At 47.2% G+C, this 12,070-nt stretch overlaps 1 pseudogene; it reads left to right on the top strand.

Annotated features, from left to right (window-relative positions):
- Positions 1 to 7,168: 7,168 nt before the first annotated feature.
- Positions 7,169 to 11,481, top strand: LOC716177 (zinc finger protein 532 pseudogene; annotated as a pseudogene).
- The last annotated feature ends 589 nt before the right edge of the window (positions 11,482 to 12,070 follow it).

Raw genomic sequence — 12,070 nt, 5'->3', positions numbered from 1 at the left:
GGTCATTTGGTTTTCTGTCATTAATAAGCCACAGGGAGAAATCAGCGGGGCAGTTTGGCAGCTCCCCTTAAACATCTAGTTCTAGAAAAGAACTTTCAGCTTTTGGTAACTTATAATAATATTCATTAGCATGTTTTTCCCCTGGACTTTAAAAGTATGTGAAACATCACCCAGTGAGCAGTACAGAGATCATTAACTGCACATGAATTCCAGTTTAAACTTGTTTCTCTGCCTTCAAAACCAGTTGAGAACAGATTAAAAAGCTTAAAAAGGAAGATAGATCAAAAATATTTAAAATAAAGGCTTCATTTTCAACTGAATTATTAAGCATAAACCCACCCTGTGGGAATGCCCCCCAGGGACATTTGGAATTCCTGGAGAAAAATGTTGGGGAAACAGTTGCTTCTTTAGAATCTTAGCATAGTTTCATATTTCTGTGCTTAATTGGCTTCAAAATAAGCTGGGATAGAATTAAAGAATCAGGACACTCTGATCTACTGTTTATATTGATTCAGGACAGCCCATAGGACAGGTTTGGTCTTGTACAGCAAAGTTCTATTAACCCCTTTTTTGTTTTCTTAAGTCAAGAACATTTGTGTTTTAAAAAGTATTGGGTGAAAATAATGTTTGCAAGCAACTAGAGCTAAACATTTGTTCTCTGCTGTCTTTTCCCCCAATCATGTCCCCTGAGACTCCCCTGAGAAGTGCGTCTTTTGCGTACAGGTGCTGATTTGTGGGCTCACCTCTGTCTCAGGTCGTCCTTCTCTCCTAATCAGGATGCCTTACCTCCCCCTCACGCTGGTGCGAACATCAGTCTCACAACATCCATACAGGTCTGCAGTGACCTCATTTATGGCCTCTTCAGAAGAAGTTCGACTGAGGAGGCAGAAGGCAGAAGGAGAGACCAGCTGAGGCAAGGTTTAGAGCAGGAGAGAAAGTTAATTAAAAAGCTTTAGAGGGCCAGGTGCAGATTACACCTGTAATCCCAGCACTTTGGGAGGCTGAGGCGGGCAGATCACAAGGTCAGGAGTTCCCGACCAACCTGGCCAACATGGTGAAACCCTGTCTCTACTAAAAATACGAAAATTAACCAGGCGTGGTGGCGTGCACCTGTAATCCCAGCTACTCAGGAGGATGAGGCAAGAGAATCGCTTGGACTGGGGAGGCAGAGTTTGCAGTGAGCTGAGATCACGCCGTTGCACTCCAGCCTGGATGACAGGGAGAGACTCCATCTCAAAAAAAAGTAGCTTTAGAGCAGGAAGGAAAGTACACTTGGAAGAGGGCCAGGCAGGCGACCTGAGAAACAAGTGCACGGCTTGACCTTTTGACTTGGGGTTTTAGACACTGGCATACTTCCAGGGTCTTGTGTTACTTCTCCCCACTCACCCGACTCCTGAGACCTTATCAGGAGGCTGCTGATGAGTTCCAGGTGTTTTCTATCTGTTAGTAGACTGCCTTTTCCTGGCACTGGCTGCAACCAGTTATCAGTTTAGAAAGAGGGTTAACAACTGCCAGACCCTCACTTGATGGTGGCCCAACACCCCTGGTGTGTGGAGGGGAGCCTTCTCCTGCCCCACTCACACCCGACCAGCTACCTACTGTGAACATTCTCTTCTTCCAGTCTCTTCCACACACAGAACTCCTCCTCTTCTTCAAGCACAGTCCCTCGCCTCCCAGTTGGTTGTGTTTTGTTTTGAGGATATTGGGCATTGAGTTATGAGATCTTGTGTTCTGCAGCCCTTAATACCTGCTTAACCATTTGTTAGGTTTCCCTGGAGTTCGTTGCTAGGCCTTCTCCAAATCCTTCAGGGCTCAGAGCCTCATTCACATGTTTGGAGGTGAACTCTGCACTGCGTGCTGGTGAGATGGAGAGGGCAGGAGCTGTGTCTTTGAGAAAGCTCACGGTCCGCGGAGATGGTGCTACCATAGAAGCTTGATGACGTTTCGGAAGCGTGGAGGAGGATCCCACAGAGAAGTCTGCTGGGGAGAAGGTGATTCCCCAGTGGTCTTGGGGGAAGGAGAATTACCCACGCAGACCCTTTACACACTTCACATTAGCCTGGCATGTTCTCATCCCCTTCAGAGCTGAGTGCAAAGGCAGCGTTTCCCTACCTGTGCATTGTGGGACACCATTGAGATGTCTGAGCGGGGAGGCTCTGGGGTGGGATGGAGGTTTTGTCTTCAATACACTTAGGCCAGGGTTTCTCAGCCTCTGCACTGCTGACCTATAGGGCCGGATGGTTCTTTGCTGTGGGGGCTGTCCTGTGCACTGTATGATGGTCTTTGGTTTCCCTGGCTTCCACCCGCTAGATGTCAGTGAAGCACCTCCACCTTCCCTTCCAGTCACTGCCCTCAATTTTGACAGTAAAAAATGTCTCCAGGCATTCCAAGGTCCCCTGGGGGCATTCCGTTAGGGTTTTATTCGCGGTCCTTCAAGACTTACAAGGTAAGCTTTTGTAGGTCTTCTCAGAGATGTGCAAAGGTCTTTTTACTCTGCACCTCTTTCTGTTCACATAATATCTGTCAGCATTCTTGGAAGTTGTGGTTTTATGGAACACGCCTTGGAAAGGCTGGTTTAAGAAACGCTCCTTCTGTGGGAGTCCTGCTGGAGGGTCCCATGCCGAGAAACAGAATTGCGCGCGTTCTGTGAGCAGCACCAGAGAATTCCTGAAGCAGGTGCAGCCGGAAGCGCTTCTCTTCCGCTCTAAGTGCACTTTCCTACTCACTCTGTTTCTTTGATTATCTGCTTCTGAAGATGAGTGTTGGAAGCAGAAATACGCCCTGGAGATGGAGACATTGACATCTGCATAGGTTTTAATCTTCCCGGGGTAGAAAACATGGGAGGAACCGGTGTTGCCAAAGTCCTGGTGGGTCCCAAGCCCTCCATTCTACACCTGCTGCTCTCCTCCACCTGCAAACTCCCTTAGAGGTGCTTCTATCTCCTTTGTCCTCTTCTAAGTCTTCAAATGATGTTCTGAAATGCCGTATTCCCCTCCCCTAAGTCCCAGCAGACAGCCTCACATCTACTAAGGAAACATGGCGACATTGTCAGCTCACATGGTCTCTTCCAGGCTGAACCCTGCAGATTCCTCACACGCAGTGTGTCCCAGCTGGACTTTTATGTGCAGTGTCAGAAGATTCTTTTTTTCTCCTTGTAGTGCTTGGGTTCAGGCAAGCAAGAGATTTGGGGTTGACAAGTTGTTCTACTCGGTAAAAATGTACTTTTTCTGCCTTACACGAAGCATCAGGGAAACCAGATGTATCCCCTTGAATATTTATGGTCTCACAGCTTCTTCTATTAATAATTCATCACACACGGTAGTGTCTACCCATCAACAAGGGCTACACAGGCAAAGAGAAGGAACAGAGAAAGTCCCCCTCCTCCCTCACACTGGAAGTCCCTGAACCCTAACCGGACAGATGGGGAGCCACACGTCTTGCTGGGCTCACCCTGTGAAAGATAATAAAACACACTTTGTTGGAATTTTCCATAACAAGCCTTTATTACTTTAATAAATCACGGGGGGAAATCAACAGGAAAAGCATTGCTTTTCCAGCCAAATGCCTAAAAGGAACAGTAGACCTCTTTTGTCGCGTTGGGGCCAAACATCGTTGCTAAATTAGTCTGTTTGAAATACATAAAGAAGCTTTTAGCCTCATACAAGATAGCTTTGCCTTCAGCTCATAGAACTTTCAGGATTATAAACGCCTTTGTTTCTGATTATGTTATATTCACTGTAAGAGTGGCAGACAATATTAAAGTAAACAGATAAAGTCACCTGGAATCTTAACACATAGAGACACGCTTTGGCACCTTCATGTCTTGCTTTGTAATCTAGGACTGGCGAGCCTGCATGTATAAATATGTACTGAAAAGCAAAAGCGATCTCACACTCCAAATTCTTGTTTTATGAATTGCTTTTAGTATAAACAAATTGTAGTCCTCATTTCTTACAATGTATACACATAGGTGCACACATGCATGCACACACGCACGCACACACACGCACACACATACACACGCACGCACATACATGCACACACACGCACACACACTCATGCGCACACACACACATGCACAGACGGGTGCACACACACATGCACACACACACAACGATGACTTCTTGGCATTTCATTATACGTATTATTCTGTGACACAGTTCACCTAATTCTCTAGTGGTTAATATTAAAGTCGCTTCTACCTTTTTCCTATTATTTGAAACAAATGCTGTGATGAGTATTCTTATATTACCATGGCTTGTGGCTAATTTCCTTTTTGTCTCTCCCTCCCCTGTCCCGCCAGAAGAAGGTCTGTGCCCACAGATCTCTCCTTGTCGAACCACCTCACTCCAGTCAGTGTGGAGCAGCAGGTGACAGAGTCTCCAGCGTTCTGCCGACACTTCAAGTTTTTCCTTCTCCGCTCAGACACAGCCTCGGGAGCCATCAGTACAGACCGCAGGAGAGCCGTGCCCAGACTGATCCCTGCAGGGCGGTCTCCTGCTCAAAGAAACAATTGGGAAATTAGTCACAGAATCAACCTGCAGGGGACTTAAAGCCTCTGTGATGGGATTTATTGCACTGGAGATTTGAGAGCTCAAAAACCTAGTGCATAAACATTGGATTTTGACGTTATAATAAAATAAGCGCGGGGTTTTCCCGAGGTTAGAGGCTTCCCAGGTTGTTTTCTCGGGGACGACCTGTCACAAAGTGAGTGTTGGAGCGTTCAACAGCAGAGGCAAGCTGCACAGCAGGGTCACGCAAGTCCAAGGAAGGGCTCCGCATGCAGCTGGCTGCCCCTGCCCTCCTGCAGCACACTCCCCACTGTGGCATCTGTTGCCCCCGGGGACACTGGACATCCTTGGTTCCTCAGGTCACAGTCAACCGGCTCTAGCAAGCTCTCCGGTGTCTCTTCTTATAAGGACACTAATCATAACTCAATCATATGATGACTTCTTCTAACCCTAATCACTCCCAAAGACCCCTCTCCAACTACCATCACATGGGGGTCAGGGTGTAAATGTATTGAGGGGAGCACGGTTCCTAACGGTGGGGTTTGCACCTTACGAGAAATGTTTGAAATCAATGTTCACACAGACTAGAGGATATAGACACAGATGAGATGAAGGAAAAGCTGTATTTGGGTAAATTTTTATTCTCTTTCCTTGGAGCCAGCTCTAATGACCTCTAACACAAAACAGTTTTCAGTTTGTTGTTGAGTATCAGTAGATCTGTTTCTTTCCTTTTACTTCTTTAAACTGTCTGCTTTTATTGTCTTAAAGACCCCTGTGCAGATGTGATTAGTTCAAAAACAACAAGCCCATCATTTTACAAACAAAGATTCAATGTGTTAAATTCTCTGATTCATTAAGAGCTCCTTTAGCTCTGCAAACCCTGCGAACTAGGCTGCCGGCAAGCTGTTTGTTAGAACAACAGGTCTGTAAGGCATGTCCTAATCTCTAATTAGGGCCTCAGCCAGCAAGAATGTTCTCAGTTTCTGGAGAACATTATCTCAGCTTGGGTGCCTGGGGCATAAACAGGACCTGCCGCTACATTGGTTGTTGTCCTCGTACCTACAGGAGGGAACTCAGAAATTAAAAGGCATTTAGCTCCCAAGCAGAAACCAACCGACCAACCCGAGGAGTAGGAGTCAGCTGATTTTTCCATACCAGGAGTGAACACTGGCTTCCCATGGTCATGAGGAATATAAAATTATGGTTCTTTTAGACCAAAATGAGTTTACTGGAGTTAGGCACCCCTACGTGGGTGCGGCCTGAACACAACACTCTACGTGACCAGCAATAGCAGTAACAGCCCCCTCAGCACAGTATGGGCTCTTGCTGTTCACAGGGTCTGCTTGGATGCCCCTGACCTTATTTCCTTTGTACTTCTTAGTGTGGGGAGGAGTTACCAGGCTTCTTGGAACTTGGGAAGAGAAGTAACCATGGCGGTGAGCTGAAAAAATAATTATATTTTCAGAAAAGCAATTATTCCTGCCAGACATTCTGATAAGTCTCCTGAAGCGCATACAGGTTTTATTACAACAATTATTTTATTGTCTTGTTTTCTGAGAGGCTGCCTCAAAATCTTCCAAAGACCAAGAAGGGAACTAACAACTTTGTTGTGAACTTCTATTAGTGTGCAGGGGCACAGCTGGGGTGGAAGTGGTGAGGGAAATATGTTTATTATTTTTTGAAGTAGGCAGTTTACACCATGGAGAAGGTACCAGTTGAGCCCAGTTCTTCCCTTCCCGAAGCATTTCTATAGAAAGCTGTGTTGTGCTGTTGATCAAGAGGAGATACGCAGCTCTCAGGGCCTCCTCACCTCAGAAAAGTCCCCATGGGGATTGTGGCCACATGGAGGAGAGAGTAAATTCAATATTCATGAGGCAGTCACTCACATGAGCCAGCATGCTTTAGGGCTCCTTGTTACCCAGCAGAGGGAGGAAAAGGCAGCTCAGCCTCTGAGCCCCACACCTGTCACTGGGCTCTGCCCCGACATCCTCTAGAGAACGCATGCACTGAAGAAAGGCTCTGTCACCAAAAAGAGTCAGACTCTGTAAAATATTTGAAGGGATTTATTCTGAGCCAAATATGAGTGGCCATGGCCCATGACACAGCCCCCAGGAGGTCCTGAGAACATGTGCCCGAGGCGGTCGGGGTACAGCTTGGTTTTATAGATTTTAGGGAGGCAGGAGACATCAGTCAAATACATTTAAGAAATGCATTGGTTTGGGAGGCAGCGGCGAGGCCGCTCCACCGCACACGCACACACAGACCCCGGCAGTGGGGTCGCAGATGACAGGCCTGTCACATGGAAGCCCCCGCCGCCGCCGCCGCCGCCACCGCTGCTCCGTCGACAGCAGCAGTAGCCACAGCAGCAGCCCTGGGCAGCGCTACACTGAACAAAGGCCATCCCAGCTGCGGCCCAAACGCCCAGGCTTGACTGCCGTGAAGGCCAGCCCCGGGAAGGGGGTATGTTCTGTTTTGTGCTTTTTCTTTTAGAAGCTACTAAAGGGTGTCGGGGATGCTTCTGACTATTATGAAGGCCAAAAGGCCTGTTGACTGGGGCTGCTTTTAACCCTTTCCCGTTTGCTGATAATGCAGCTGTGTGACAGTAATCTAAGCTCTTTCCAAAAGGTCAAGTTTCACAAGAACATCTCCTCAAATTCATGACCATGGGGGATAGGAAGACCCCAGACTTTGATGACCCCCTGGCAGCATTTGACATCCCAGATATGGCTGATCCTAAAGCAGCTATTGAGAATGGACGCGATGACCACGAAAGCCACATGAAGCAGAATGCTCACGGAGAGGATGACTTCCACACACCATCGTCTTCCAACGTGGATGTCAGCATGATCTTCAAGAATGTTAGGAATGTCGGCTCCTCGGAGGGCGGGAGAAAGACGGTTACAACCACCAGCAATGGCCGACATAATGGGTTTCTCACAGCGTCCTCTCTTTACAGTTACGGTAAAGATGGAGCGAAGTCCTTGAAAGGAGACATGCCTGCCTCCCAGGTGACTCTGAAAGACGCGACGTTCAGCCAGTTTAGCCCGATCTCCAGTGCTGAAGAGTTTGATGACGATGAGAAGATGGAGGTGGATGAACCCCCTGACAAGGAGGACGTGCGATCAAGCTTCAGGCCGAAGGTGTTGACGGGGTCGGCTCCCCAGCAGGACTGCAATAAGCTGAAGGCACTTGGAGGGGAAAACTCCAGCAAAACTGGACTGTCTACGTCAGGCAATATAGAGAAAAACAAAATTGTTAAGAGAGAAGCCAAAGCCAATTCTATAAACCTGAGTGTTTATGAACCTTTTAAAGTCAGAAAAGCAGAGGATAAGTTGAAGGAAAACTCTGACAAGGTGCTGGAAAACAGAGTCCTGGATGGGAAGCCGAGCTCCGAGAAGAAGGACACTGGCCTCCATGGCATTGAGCCACAAAGACAAAGTCATCCTCCAAGCTCTCATCCTGTATTGCTGCTATCGCGGCTCTCAGTGCTAAAAAGGCGGCTTCAGACTCTTGCAAAGAACCAGTGGCCAATTCCAGGGAATCTTCCCCATTACCAAAAGAAGTAAATGACAGTCCGAGAGCCGCCAACAAGTCTCCTGAATCCCAGAATCTCATCGACGGGACCAAAAAACCATCCCCAAAGCCACCGAATAGTCCCAGAAGCATCTCAAGGGAGAACAGCAGCAAGGGATCCCCGTCCTCTCCCACAGGGTCCACATCAGCAATCCCCAAAGTCCACATAAAAACCATTAAGACATCTTCTGCAGAAATCAAGAGAACAGTGACCAGGGTATTGCCAGAAGTGGATCTTGACTCTGGGAAGAAACCTTCCGAGCAGACAGCATCCGTGATGGCCTCTGTGACATCCCTTCTGTCATCTCCAGCATCAGCCGCCATCCTTTCCTCTCTCCCCAAGGCACCTCCTCAGTCCGTGGTCATGACCAATGCAGTTTCCCCTGCAGAGCTCACCCCCAAAACAGGTCACAATCAAGCCTGTGGCTACTACTTTCCTCCCAGTGTCTTCTGTGAAGACAGCAGGATCCCAAGTCATTAATTTGAAGCTTACTAACAACACCATGGTGAAAGCCACACTCATATCTGCTGCCTCTGTCCAGAGTGCCATCAGTGCCATCATTAAAGCCAACAATGCCATCCAGCAGCAAATTGTCGTGGTGCCAGCATCCAGCCTGGCCAACGCCAAACTCCTGCCAAAGACTGTGCACCTTGCCAACCTTAACCTTTTGCCTCAGGGTGCCCAGGCCACCTCTGAACTCTGCCAAGTGCTAACCAAACCTCAGCAACAAATAAAACAGGTAATAATCAATGCAGCAGCCTCGAAAACCCCTCCCCAAAAGATGTCTCAAGTCCAGGTGGTGTCGTCCTTGCAGAATTCTGTGGTGGAAGCTTTCAACAAGGTGCCAAGCAGTGTCAATCCAGTCCCTGTTTACATCCCAAACCTCAGTCCTCCTGCCAATGCAGGGATCACGTTACCGATGCATGGGTACAGGTGCTTGGAGTGTGGGGACTCCTGTGCACAGCACTTTGGGAGACCAAGGCAGGTGGATCATGAGGTCAGGAGATTGAGATCATCCTGGTTAACATGGTGAAACCCGTCTCTACTAAAAAAAAAAAATATATATATATATATATATATATATACAAAAAATTAGCCGGGCGTGATGGTGGGCTCCTGTAGTCCCAGCTACTTGGGAGGCTGAGGCAGGAGAATGGCGTGAACCCGGGAGGCGGAGCTTGCAGTGAGCCGAGATCCCGCCACTGCACTCCAGCCCGGGTGACAAGGCAAGACTCTGTCTCAAAAAAAAAAAAAAGAAAAGAAAAGAGTCTGACCCAGAGCTGCGACAGATGGATCGTGTGCATCAAAGTAATGTGCAACCATTGTACAAACAACCTCATTTTTTACAACAAATGCAGCCTCCTTTCCTATGCCCGTGGGCATAAGGAGAAAGGGGTGGTAATGCAGTGCTCTCACTTAATTTTAAAGCCAGTCCCAGCAGATCAAATGACAGTTTCTCCATCAAGCAATACTTCCACTTCAACTTCCACTCTTCAGAGCCATGTGGGAGCCGGCACACACACTGTCGCAAAAATTCAGTCTGGCATAACTGGGACAGTCATATTGGCTCCTTCAAGCACTCCCATCATCGCAGCCATGCCCCTAGATGAAGACCCCTCCAAACTGTGTGACATAGTCTAAAACGTTTGGAGTGTAATGAAGTCTTCCCGGACGAGACGTCACTGGCTACACATTTCCAGCAGGCTGCAGATACGAGTGGACAAAAGACTTGCACCATCTGCCAGATGCTGCTTCCTAACCGGTGCAGTTATGCATCACACCGAAGAATCCATCAGCACAAATCTCCCTACACTTGCCCTGAGTGCGGGGCCATTGGCAGGTCTGTGCACTTCCAGACTCACGTCACCAAGAACTGTCTGCACTACACGAGAAGCGTTGGTTTTTGATGTGTGCATTGCAATATTGTGTACTCTGATGGGGCTGCTCTGAAGTCTCACATTCAAGGTTCTCACTGTGAAGTCTTCAATAAGTGTCATATTTGTCCAATGGCATTTAAGTCTGCCCCAAGCACACATTCCCACACCTACACACAGCATCCTGGCATCAAGATAGAAGAACCAAAAATAATATGTAAGTGTTCCATGTGCGACACCGTGTTCACCCTGCAAACCTTGCTGTATCACCACTTTTACCAACACATTGAAAACCAGAAAGTGTCTGTTTTCAAGTGTCCAGACTGTTCTCTTTTATATGCACAGAAGCAACTTATGATGGACCATATCAAGTCTGTGCACGGAACATTGAAAAGTATTGAAGGGCCTCCAAACTTGGGTATAAACTTGCCTTTGAGCATTAAGCCTGCAACTCAAAATTCAGCAAATCAGAACAAAGAGGACACCAAATCCATGTATGGGAAAGAGAAATTGGAAAAGAAATCTCCATCTCCTGTGAAAAAAAACCAATGGAAACCAAGAAAGTGTCCAGGCCTGGGTGGACGTGTTGGGAGTGTGACCGCCTGTTCATGCAGAGAGATGTGTACATATCCCACGCAAGGAAGGAGCACGGGAAGCAAGTGAAGAAACACCCCTGCCGCCAGTGTGACAAGCCTTTCAGCTCGTCCCACAGCCTGTGCCGGCACAACCGGATCAAACACAGAGTCATCAGGAAAGTGTACGCCTGCTCACACTGCCCGGACTCCAGAAGTACCTTTACCAAATGATCGATGTTGGAGAAGCATGTCCAGCTGGTGCACGGCATTAAGGACCCTGCCATGAAAGAAATGACACGCCACCAAGGAGGAGGAAGCAGAAATAAAAGAAGACACCAAGGTCCCCAGTCCCAAGCGGAAGTTGGAAGAACCAGTTCTGGAGTTCAGGCCTCCCCGAGGAGCCATCACTCAACCACTGAAAAAGCTGAAAATCAATGTTTTGCAGGTTCACAGGTGTGTCGTGTGTGGCTTCACCACCGAAAACCTGCTGCAGTTCCACGAACACATCCCTCAGCACAAATCGGATGGTTCTTCCTACCAGTGCTGGGAGTGTGGCCTCTGCTACACGTCTCACGTCTCCCTGTCCAGGCACCTCTTCATCGTACACAAGTTAAAGGAACCTCAGCCAGTGTCCAAGCAAAATGGGGCTGGGGACGATAACCAACAGGAGAACAAACCCAGCCACGAGGATGAATCCCCCAATGGCGCCGTGTCAGACAGAAATGCAAAGTGTGCACAAAAACTTTTGAAACTGAAGCTGCCTTAAATACTCACATGTGAACACATGCATGTGAGTATTTTTTGGATTCATCAAATCCAAAAGGATGAGCTCAGCCGAGAAACAGCCACAGATGCTCCATGAGGAAAATCCCTGTCCACATTGGAATAAAAAAGACATTTTTGTTACAAAAAGTTTGCAGTATAATAGAGTTAACAGTACTGTGTAGGCTGTTGCAATATATTCTCTTTCAACATACCTTCCTTCTTCACCTCATCGTATATATCCTCAATAAGTATTAATTTAAACAGTATTTGAGTTTCAAAGAGTTTGTATATATTTAAATGAATAACTTTTTATACTCTTTGCTAAACGTTTGTGTCAGTATTTAGTGGAAAACGATTTTAGTTGTTTTGGGTTAGAATTTTTCTTTTGGTACTGTTTCTTTAAAACAGAGTTCTTAGTAACAGGGGCAGTTCTGAATTCAAATAAACCATTTTGTATGTTTGGATTTTGAATGGGTTAACTAAAGACAGGCTAAAATAATGCCTTTTTTAAGTGTTTTCAATTTTTAGAATTCACTACATAAATCGTAAGTAATTGTGGGTCTCAGAAACACTAGGAACTTTTAAGTGTCTTAGCACTTCCTGGATATGCCTGCCCTGAGGGAGTGAGTTTGAGACAACGGCACTCCAGTGTGGGTGCAGCTTTGCCTTCAGGCCACCCCAAAGGGTGTTTAAAGCAGCCTTGCAGGTCGCTCCTTTCCCAGTCGTGGATAAAAACTGAAGCCAGGAATCTACTAAGGAATGCTGATTTCC

This window comes from Macaca mulatta, chromosome 3 (genome assembly GCF_049350105.2).
Source record: "Macaca mulatta isolate MMU2019108-1 chromosome 3, T2T-MMU8v2.0, whole genome shotgun sequence".
In the NCBI taxonomy this organism is placed as follows: Eukaryota; Metazoa; Chordata; class Mammalia; order Primates; family Cercopithecidae; genus Macaca; species Macaca mulatta.
Note: the sequence above shows the minus strand (reverse complement) of the source record. Positions and strands in the feature narration are given on the sequence as shown.